At 34.2% G+C, this 10,515-nt stretch overlaps 1 pseudogene; it reads right to left on the bottom strand.

Moving 5' to 3' along the window:
* Window positions 1-7,623: 7,623 nt before the first annotated feature.
* On the bottom strand, window positions 7,624-9,484 carry LOC149533081 (UDP-glycosyltransferase 72B1 pseudogene; annotated as a pseudogene).
* Between the last annotated feature and the right edge of the window lie 1,031 nt (window positions 9,485-10,515).

The raw sequence follows: 10,515 nt of genomic DNA, 5'->3' as shown, positions 1-10,515 counted from the left end.
TGTGGTCTATCATTCAGAGAGAGAGAGAGAGAGAGAGAGAGAGAGAGAGAGAGAGAGAGAGAGAGAGAGAGAGAGAGAGAGAGAGAGAGAGAGGCAGGGGGTTTGAGAAGGTAGCTAAAAAGTTACAAGCAGACCTAACAAATGCAAAGGAGAAAGCATCTGATAACAGGTGCAAAGAAATAGAGAAAGGGATAAGAAATTATTTCTCTCAAGAAGAAATTGTATAGCAAAAATTATGGATGCAAAAATGAAAGTTCTGAGGAAACAATTGGCAGAAAGAAATAAAAAACTAAGTGATGTAAATATGGAGAGAAAAGAAAAACTCGAGAAATTGAAGGAACAATTGGAATAAAGTAATACAAAACTTAGTGATGTTAATATGGATGCATATGTAAAATTCAAAGAACTTAGGGAAAAATTACAAGAAAGCAAAAAAAAAATTTACAATGAAAGAGCATATTTACTAGATATTTTCAAAAAATTAGACTCTAGTGGGCATATAGTCACTAACTTAAATAAGGAATTAGAGAATGAGAGGGGAAAAGAAAAACAGTGGGAAGAGAAAGCAAGATAAATAAATAAACAAATTGAAAATCGGTTGTCACAATTGGTGCAAGATGTATAGAACACAAATAAAATAATCAAAACCTTCACAAACAACTTGAATGAGTCAAATGACAAAATTCAAAATTCAGTAAAGAAAATTAAAAAAAAGATGTGGGCGGGAATTATTGAAAATGTTGATAGGTTGTGTGATTGGTTTGAATTGCATCAAAATTTTCAAGCTATTTATGGGAGTATCAAAGAGAAATTTGAGAAGAACAAACACCTTTTTAAGCTCGAGAAAGTTGCAAGAAAAATTATACACATAATCAACACAAATAGTGACAGGTATTTGGTAAGCAATGGAATTCATGATTGCATTCATGCATTAATAAAGACTTCAACTACAATTCAAAATACCAAAGTATAAGGGAAGGAGAGCAATATTTGAACTCATTTGGGAGAAAGTTTCCCAAAATGAATGATAGAGAAAAATTAATGATAAGTCTTGGTTTTCTTAATCCTTTCCTGAGTAACTCATCAACAAAATTTGTTGGAAGGGAAGTTTACCCAAGAGAGTTGGAGACCAAAATGAGGTTTGAAGTAGTCAAGTTTCCTCAAGATATAACTCCTAAAGGTATTATGAATTGCATCAAACCATTGGAAAACCTGAATGCATTATTGGATTTAGCATTTCTTTCAAGTAAATTTTTGAAATATGGATGTTTGACGAAGTTGCAAGTCATTTACTATAACATAAAAAATGTTCAAAATCCAAATGAAGAAGAGTTTAACTTCTTAACAAAGTTGATCAAATCTTCAATCATCTCATAAGACATCAATCAGAGTATGTGAAACTTGGAAATTACTTTCAATCATCTTTATAGTGTATATTTTATTTCTCTTTCTAATGGTTTCATATGAGTTTAAAGTTAGAACTTTTTTTCTTCGACAGGATAAACGTAGTAGAAAATTCTATTGAATAGACCTATCAAATGCAAATGCAAAAAATATTTTTGATAATAAATTTGATGCTACTCTTCCCATGAGGCAAATGAACCTGAAGTAGTTGTTGCTTTGTTATTTCTATAGAAGGGAATTCAATGTCATTTACTAAATCTAATGGTTGTAAACTTAATACTTATAACTCATGATTATAAAATTGGTTATTGTAATTTAACTTTTTCAAAATGAATTCATTAAAATATACCAATTAAATGTGTAAATAAAGTAATGAGAATCAATATGAATGTTAACATATGAATTGTCATATTTTCATAAAATCAATGAAAATCATCAAGGATTGTACCATAACAATGTAACATATGAGCATAATAATGCAAATAAAAATTAATAGTAATGGTAAAAGCTATATAATTGATGATATCATCTAACATACAATGTACATGTTTGTTTGACATTAGACATTTAAATTATACATATTTTTTTGACATTAGACATTTAGAAAATGGTATAACTTATTATGCATGATAGATGATGAGATATAGAGAACAATGTCCAGAATTTAGAAAGTAGACTATAATAATTACCAATAAGTAATAAATTCATGGTTTCCACATCATATCATTAATATTAGAGTTTCTATTGCATCTCTTCATCTGAATATTCAAATTCCTCGCCATCAAGTTCAAAGAGTTCTTCATTATGCTCAATCTTTTCTCTAGTTTGCATACCTTTACCTACCTGATCCTCAGCTTCAACATCAACACTACCAATACCATTACTTGAGTAACTAATTTCAATGTTTGGAATGATTCCAAATCCTCTTCTTTAACATTTTTCCCTCCACAATTTAGTGCCCTTTCATAAGGAAAATTATTGACCTCATATCTAGATGTATGCAACCTCAAGCAATTTTCTGAATTCTTGTCTAGTTTATTTCTTACCTTTGACTTTAGGAACCCCAAAGTGTTAAAAAATCTCTCATCCTCCACAAACCCCAATATCATGGTCAAACATAAATAATCAAGCTTGAAATATTCTGATATTGAATCCCTCAACACTTCACTTTGAGTTAGATTTCTCCAAAGTTTTGTTACCAATCCCTCTTATATATAATTCCGCATAAGATCGTTTTGATCTTTCATTTTCTCTACAAAATGACATGTTTTCTCTCTCAAACAAGATTCATCTAAAATTCTATTTACAGTTACCCCATTCATTTCTTTGGTTTTGCAAAATTTATCTATCAAAACCATTAACTTATCTCTTAAATCTTTTGAACTTATGAAACTCCAATAATTGGGAAACACAATACACATTGCTAATTAATGTGGAGGAAATCTTTCTCTAATTTTTGATGAAACATTATAAGAAATATCCTTCACAAAATCAATTATAGACTCAACAATTTTGTCATAAAAATTAATTTTGGTTGTGTAGGTTTCGTTCCTTTTCTTGTGGACACATGCCTTCCATAGTATTGCATTGGTATCTCAACACCCTGTATATTGGCACCTAACTCCCCCTTTGCATCAATCTTTAAAAATCTATCAGGCTTATCCAAAAAAAAAATTCTTATCCACCCTAAAATAAATTCATCCATAAAAAATGAATTTGGATTTCTATAGAGATTATCGAGGGCCACACATGTCATTTTATGCATCGTATTATATTATGCAATGCACATAAATCTTTGTTGGATCTTCTTCATTATATTCCTCATGTCCTCTAGCATGGGGGGAATGGCTTCTAATGTTAAGAGTGTCTCTACATTACTTAACCTTTCAAGTATCTCACAATATTTTTGTTGGCCACCCTTGTCACGAGTTGATTCCATTGTACCAAGAAAAAATGAATATTCAAAAGAAAAATCAATGCACTAGTCCATCTAAAGAGATTCATCTGGTATCATTATCCTTAGGAAGATTAATTCCATTAGTTAGTCCCTTGACAAACTGTTGAAATTTCTTGAATTGTTTAGGACTTTGACAAATGTTTATATGGATCGCTTTAAATGAAACTTCAACTTTATATATTTGTGAATAATTGTTGACAATTCCAAAAGATAGTTTCATTATGTGGGCCATGCAGTGAATGCCAACAATGTAAGGTGCACCAAAATATTTGAACTTTGTGACAAGACCATTCTTGTGGTCGTGTATTATTGAAGCTCCATCTACTCCAATATACACCAACTTTTGGGCAATTTTCATGTCATGTATATCTTCATATTCAATTAGAGAGCTCTTTACTAGTTCAAATATATTTTTTGTTGTTGAATTATTCTTCATTTCAATAATAGTTGGTAGATTGGGCTAGTGGAAAAAATTGTGTACAATATAGACATGTGTGCATACCTAGGAAGTATCATCTGTTGTTGTCACCTCATCTAAAGATAATGCAATAGAATTTGGCTCTTTAAATTTTTTTCCTTGATATTTTCCTTTTCAACCTCAGCAAGAAAACCTTGTCCATTTCCATCCATTGTTTACAGACCAATGACTCCTCTAATAATAAGGATCTTTTAGAATGTGTAATAAAGCACTCAATGATGGGTAGTTTTCCATGACACACTCTTTTCTCAAAATATAAATGACAACACTTAATTGAGGAGCTTCACCCATTTCTTCTACTTCTATTTATTTTCCAAGAAGAGATTCAATTGAACCTTTTACTTCAACAGGCCTTGTCCGTATTTTATCCTAAAATTCAAAGATTTATGCATTGTTAACATGTTGACATTCCTCCTTGGTTTTCCATCTTATCATTGATTGTTTCACTCCATCTATGATTTTCTTCTCATAACCTTTACCCACATTCTTTTCTATAATGTCATTATTTAGCTACAACCTCTTTTCCTTTTTATTTGTCCTTGTTCATATCATACATTTGCATTCTACCAAAGGCTTGCCTTCATCTGGATTGCACAAAAGTCTTATGAATGGGTACTTTGAGGTTCATCCTATTTGAAAATTCCTAATTGATAGATCCCAATTCTATTCCTTTTTGGATTTCGCATCATCTTTTTCTTTGTATATCCTTTTTCCCTTTCCTTCTCATACACCATCACCATCTTTAGAGATCTCGTCTAAGTTAATTATATGAATATCATTATGGCTACTCTGGGTATTTATCTAAAAATCTTCAAGTTCATCATGATCGGAGATATCAAGTTATCTAACTTCAATATGTGGGAATGACATCTCCAAAGAAATATAGGATTAGGCTGCTAAAAAAATCAACTTGTTGAAAAACCAAATTTTGATTATTGCATATATTTATCTAAATAGGATCCATTGGATGTAGGATCTACACTATAAACTATAGATGTCCTCGGTCTCTCTAGTTATTAGGTGACTCAATGGTCACTAGTCTCAAGTGATAACTAACCACTAACGGTCTAACTTGTACCTACAAATAAGAACAAACTAAAATTATAGAGTATAGATAGATAGGGCTTTGAGTTACTCACATTTTCTTCAATTGCAATCGTTGCTCACTAATGCTCTTGATAGTTTGAAAAATGGAGACTTCACAACCAATCATAATTCAGATAACTCACTAATCTATGAATGTATTTATACCAATCCTTTTTGGTGAATTCTGTGGAAATATTATAGCGTATAAAAAATATTCAGCAAAACCTGTGCAATAAAACACATCTTATGTAATTTCCAAGGTGATTTTGGTTCATCCAATCATGCATAATATAGTTGATGAAATTACATTAGTGTGGGACACACTTTCGTATATTTGTGTGGTGAATGTTGCCCCTCTCCTAAAAAGACCATTTAAAACTATGGACGAATTTAGGTCATCCAAAAAGTTGCCTTCGAAAAGCATACACGAAGTGTTTAATTTGTCGTGTGCAAAATAAATAGTTGAGATTGGCTCTATCGCGTTAAAAGGAGAGTTGTTGGCATAAATCCTATAGCAACAGGCCTAGGGGTGCGACCCATTATGGGTAAACTTGGGGTGACATGCCCTACCACATTTGTGGATAAAATTAGCCAAATTGACATAGGTCGATGAGAAAAAATTTCCAATTGGCAAATTTATTCGCCACCAAAGTGAACTTTGTCCTACATGCTACATGTCGAATCCAACACCTACAACATTCAACAACCTAAATCTTTATTGGCAAGGGTTTTTACAAGCAAAGTGAATATTTACATTGATCTTGTTTCCTTTACATACATTTACGTTTCAATTTCAAGGTTGATTCCTCAATCTAGGGCTTGACCACTCAATCTAGGGCTTGACCAAGGCAAGCCTGCACACCCAAAAACAAAAATCTAGTTTTTATGTGTACAGTAGCAAGATAGCAAAATCATGATTGTAGATCTATAAATAACTCTCTAAAATCTTTTTGACAAATTTGGGTCGACCTTGTTATAGTGCCCCAAGAACATAGTGATGTCCCGAGAATCATTACAGAACAATTACCACCAAGTCGATTTGTTCTTCGCTCTTTGGTTGGAAAAGTGATTTCTAAGTTTTCTATTTCATTTAGGGATCCATAGATGAAATTTCTAAATTTAACCCAAATTCACACTTTTCAAAGTAAAAAGTCATATTCCTCTACACATTTCAAGTTGAGTCTTTCATTTTAAAATACAATTATTGTAGGTAGTTCAAAGTCCATTTTACAATTCTAAAAAAATGGAGGTCTTATGATATCCCATGCAACGGCTACATGTTGATGAAGTTAGCCCTTGTGACTATTGGTCCCTCTTCCCTATGTGCCATTATAATATTGAATTTTAAAATAGACTTTAACATGTAAACATTGTTGATGGTGCAATATTTTTTATTTGTTAAATTGACAACCTTTTAGAGAAGCAAAATCTTGTCATATGACGCAACTAATATCACTATCTCTTGGCTTTTACTTTTGATTGAAAGTTTCCACCTTGTTGATCATGCCCATTAGCATATCAATACCGCTATATTGATAGCACCAAAATTATACATAAGATACTAATGTCTTAATAAATACTTATTTAAATATATAAAACCAATTTGTATAAATATAGATAGATTAAGTGTGCAAAATAATTTCAATAAGATTACAAATACAATTAAAATTTGGCAAAGACATCCAACAAAATGTATAATAATTAATAACTTGTAAGATTAAGAAGTAGTATAAATTAAATATGGGAAGAATGCTCATTATTATTATTATTATCTATATTTCAATTATTCTATACTAAATTTTACAAATTTTAAGTTTATTAGAAAATTATCTAAGTCAATATCTTTTAGTTTTTTAGAATTTTTTAAAAAATAATTAGATCAAATTGTGCTTGTATATTGACATCAATAATACTCAATTATTAGAGCATTTGTGCAAAAGTTATGGATCAATTGTGTTGTTGTCAAAGCAAATGTGTAATTGCTAATAGGGGATATGTTTCAGACAATAATTTGAAATCGCCACTTTTGACATCTAGAGACAATGAATCCGACAACATTCATCTTCACTATGAAGATATAAGAGCAACGTCAATAACTATTGTGCAAAAGTTATGGACCAATTGTGCAATCTTTATTTTGTTGTCGAAGCAAATGTGTAATGGCTAATAGGGTATGTTTCACAAAATACTTTGAAATCACCACTTTTGACATCTAAAGACTTAACAAAACCCATGACATCCATCTTCATTTGAAGAAATCAAAAGAACAACTATAAACCAAAAATAATAGAAATCAAACGCACCAATTAAGAATGGTGAATATATTAAATTAACCATAATAGAACTCTTGAAACACTTTCAAAAAAATTTAAAGAAAAAACACCCAACAAAATCAAGTAAATGAAGGATAAGAAAGAATGGAGTAAAAGAGAAGACAATGGCAAATCAAAGAAAATAAGGACACTCAAAAGACGGGAAATGTGAAAAAGGGGAGCAAGGTGAACTAACATAAATGAGAAGCAACTACACAATCACATCAATAATTGATTCATTTCTACTAAACAATTACTTTACAACTAAACATTAATCCGAAGTAGTCTAGTATTAATTAAGAGATTGCAACTCCCAAGAGACAGGAAGCCCACAAAGCAACCAACCAGCAAGACCACCACAAAGACATTTTAAGAACCTGATGAAGTTATGAGCAAAACAGAATCTTTAACTTCACCAATAAGTAGCATAATTAGTGTCATGAGCAAAACAGAACGTTTATCGGGATCGAGATGAACAAATAGATAAAATTACAGTCTTGCTTGTACAATGAACAAAGTTCAACCAGATATATTAACCCATCCTGTCCTCCAAGCCTAGCAGAGTAGCGAAGACCACCAAAAGTATAGCACTAATTTCACTGTCAATCATTCAGAGACCCGAAAGTAAGATAAAAGAAGACCATCAATGGTAGCCCCTCTCAAACAACAAATATGAGTTACAACGAGCAAACAAATTAGGGGGCCAAGCTTAGTTTCTTTGATAAATCTATGGCCGCTTTGGCTGTGGCTTTCGTTGTACTTCCCCCTGGCATCGTAGCAATCTTGGCCTTGTCCTTGAGATCTTTCATTTTCTCCCTCGCCTTTGATCCTGCCTCTCGTTCCATCAATTCCCTCACTGCCCTTTCCACTTCTTCTCTACTAACAAATCCATTGCTTCCTATCCTCAATTCTATGGCTACCTGAATCTGCTTTATCAATATGACCCTGTTCATCTTCTGTTCGGCAAAAAGAGGCCAAGCGATCATAGGAACTCCATGGGAGATGCTCTCCAGAGTTGAATTCCACCCGCAATGAGAAAGGAAGCCTCCAGTAGACGGGTGAGAAAGAACAGGGATCTGAGGAGCCCAATTAAGCAGCACCAGCCCACGGTCTCTGGTTCGAATCTCAAAGCCCTCCGGTTAGAGCTGAGAAATATCAGTTTCCAGAGAAGAAGGATTCCCGGATTTGTATCCGCGCATAACCCAGAGGAACCGGTGGTCGCTGGCTTCCAGTCCAAACGCCAGATCTGTAATTTGCTCCTTGGTAAAAACAGCTCTGCTTCCAAATGCCACAAACAGAACGGAGGAGGGAGGGTGCTGATCTAACCATTTGAGGCAGGCAGATTCACCGGGAGCATCAGGTTCTGTGGACATCAAGGGGCCTACTGGATAGATTGGGGGCATTGCAGGCGTGCTTATGGTTTCCACGGCTTCCTCCTCCACTTCAGCACAGGTGTTTATGAGAACACCTGAGGCTTCCCTGAAGCGGGAGGCATGGTCGAGCATCTATTTAAACCCAAAACTCGATCTGTCCTGAACGGAACTCACCAGATCTGTGGAAGGAATTGGCGGAAGCCCGGGTATCTCCACCTCAAAATCGGCGTCCTTAAATGAAACGTCGCCAATCTCGGAAACGAGCTTTGGAAGATGTAACATGAAGCAAACATAAGAAGCAGAGGCCGGGACGAATAAAAAAGTAGGCATTTTCAGCTTGGCGGTAACGTCAAGCTGTTGTGTACAGAAGAGGTCTGTGATAAAAGCAGAGACCGGGGAAGATGAGCGCAATGATTGCAGGGCATCTTCAATGTGTGGCTTTGCTCAGGATGAACTTCGAAAGGCGTACTAAAATATTCATGCCTTCCTCCCCTTCATCGAGAGTGATGTGAGGAATCTCTACCAAGCGTATGTCGAGAGCAGAGGAGGCCAATCGATCAAGCGCTGCGGGCTGCTGAGAAGTCCACATCCACCTGCTGATGATGAGAGTGATGGAAAAACCATGAAACTCACAGAGCCTCTTTGCAAACTCAACCAGTGGAAGGAAATGTCCCATACCATTGCTGAGGGGGAAAATGGCGACATGAGGCTTCTCCATCAAAGGCAGAGGAGGTACTGGAATTGCTCACAAAAGATATCAAGGATAAAAAACGAAAGATATGATAGAGATGCTAAACCGGGCCAATTGAAGAATGAAAATGGTTAAATGAGTCAATGAGAGGAGGTCCCTACATTATTGCTTAGTTTATTTGAGCAAGTCCTCACATTATTTCTTATTTTATTAGTCCTTGCCTTGTATAAGGCAGGGAAGTAATGTTTTCCGTAGTGGTACCTAATTAGTTTGCAATTAGTTTAAATGAATATAAGTACTTGTTTACAAAGGCTTCAACATGAAATATTTTTAAAATATTTTATATGTTCTAAAATCTAATTTTCTATTCGTCCAAAAGATTTTTGTCTGGGATTATTTTCTTTTTAAATTATGAAAAAATAGACAGAAAAAGTCAGGCATGTATTCTTGTATATTCTGAGCTTCCTAGAAGCTTCTTCCAAACATCTTTTCTGGAAGCTTCGTTTGAATTTTGAGCCTCCCCCTCTAGTTTATCCATGGCTTCTCCCTCCAATGTATCCAACCACAAAAACTTTGGCCCTATGACATTTCTCCCAATTCATTCGATGTCTGTAGAATCGGATGCACGATGTCAAATTCTACGGTGAATTTGTTAGTTGTAGTATAAACACGACCGCCTGGCCCATCTGGACAACATGCACATTTGATGACATTCTTTCATCTAGTATATCCTTCGACTCTGCAATGCACATCATGCAAACATGTATATGCACAATGTATATAAACCCAAAATCATATATGCATGCCCTAGCCTTCAAACATTCTCCAGTTCTTCTCACTCCCTTCAATTACAGTGATCCATTTGATCCATTGTCTCACTCTCACCTATATCAGCTTGATTGCTAAGACAAGCCTTCTCCGCGCTCTACGCATTTGTGAGGGCTAGAGGATATGTTTGTTGAACAAACCAGAAATTAGATGAACCAAAACAAGAAACAAACCCTACAATAAAATTGAACAAAAATTGAAACTCGAATAAAATAATTGAACTCAAATTAAAATTCCCACCATACACCCACTATTTTTGTAGCTGACTTGTATTTATTCTCTAAGCAAAACAACCTTCTGCAATGTCTTCAAAAAATGTTCTTCACTTTTCTAGCCAAGTGAGCATAAGAGGGGGGAAAACCTCATTAACCTCTTCAAGAAGCTTC

Source organism: Cupressus sempervirens, chromosome 10, assembly GCF_028749045.1.
Source record: "Cupressus sempervirens isolate cs-2001-9-10 chromosome 10, ASM2874904v1, whole genome shotgun sequence".
In the NCBI taxonomy this organism is placed as follows: Eukaryota; Viridiplantae; Streptophyta; class Pinopsida; order Cupressales; family Cupressaceae; genus Cupressus; species Cupressus sempervirens.
The sequence above is the reverse complement of the archived record's forward strand: the minus strand, read 5'-3'. Positions and strand labels throughout refer to the sequence as shown.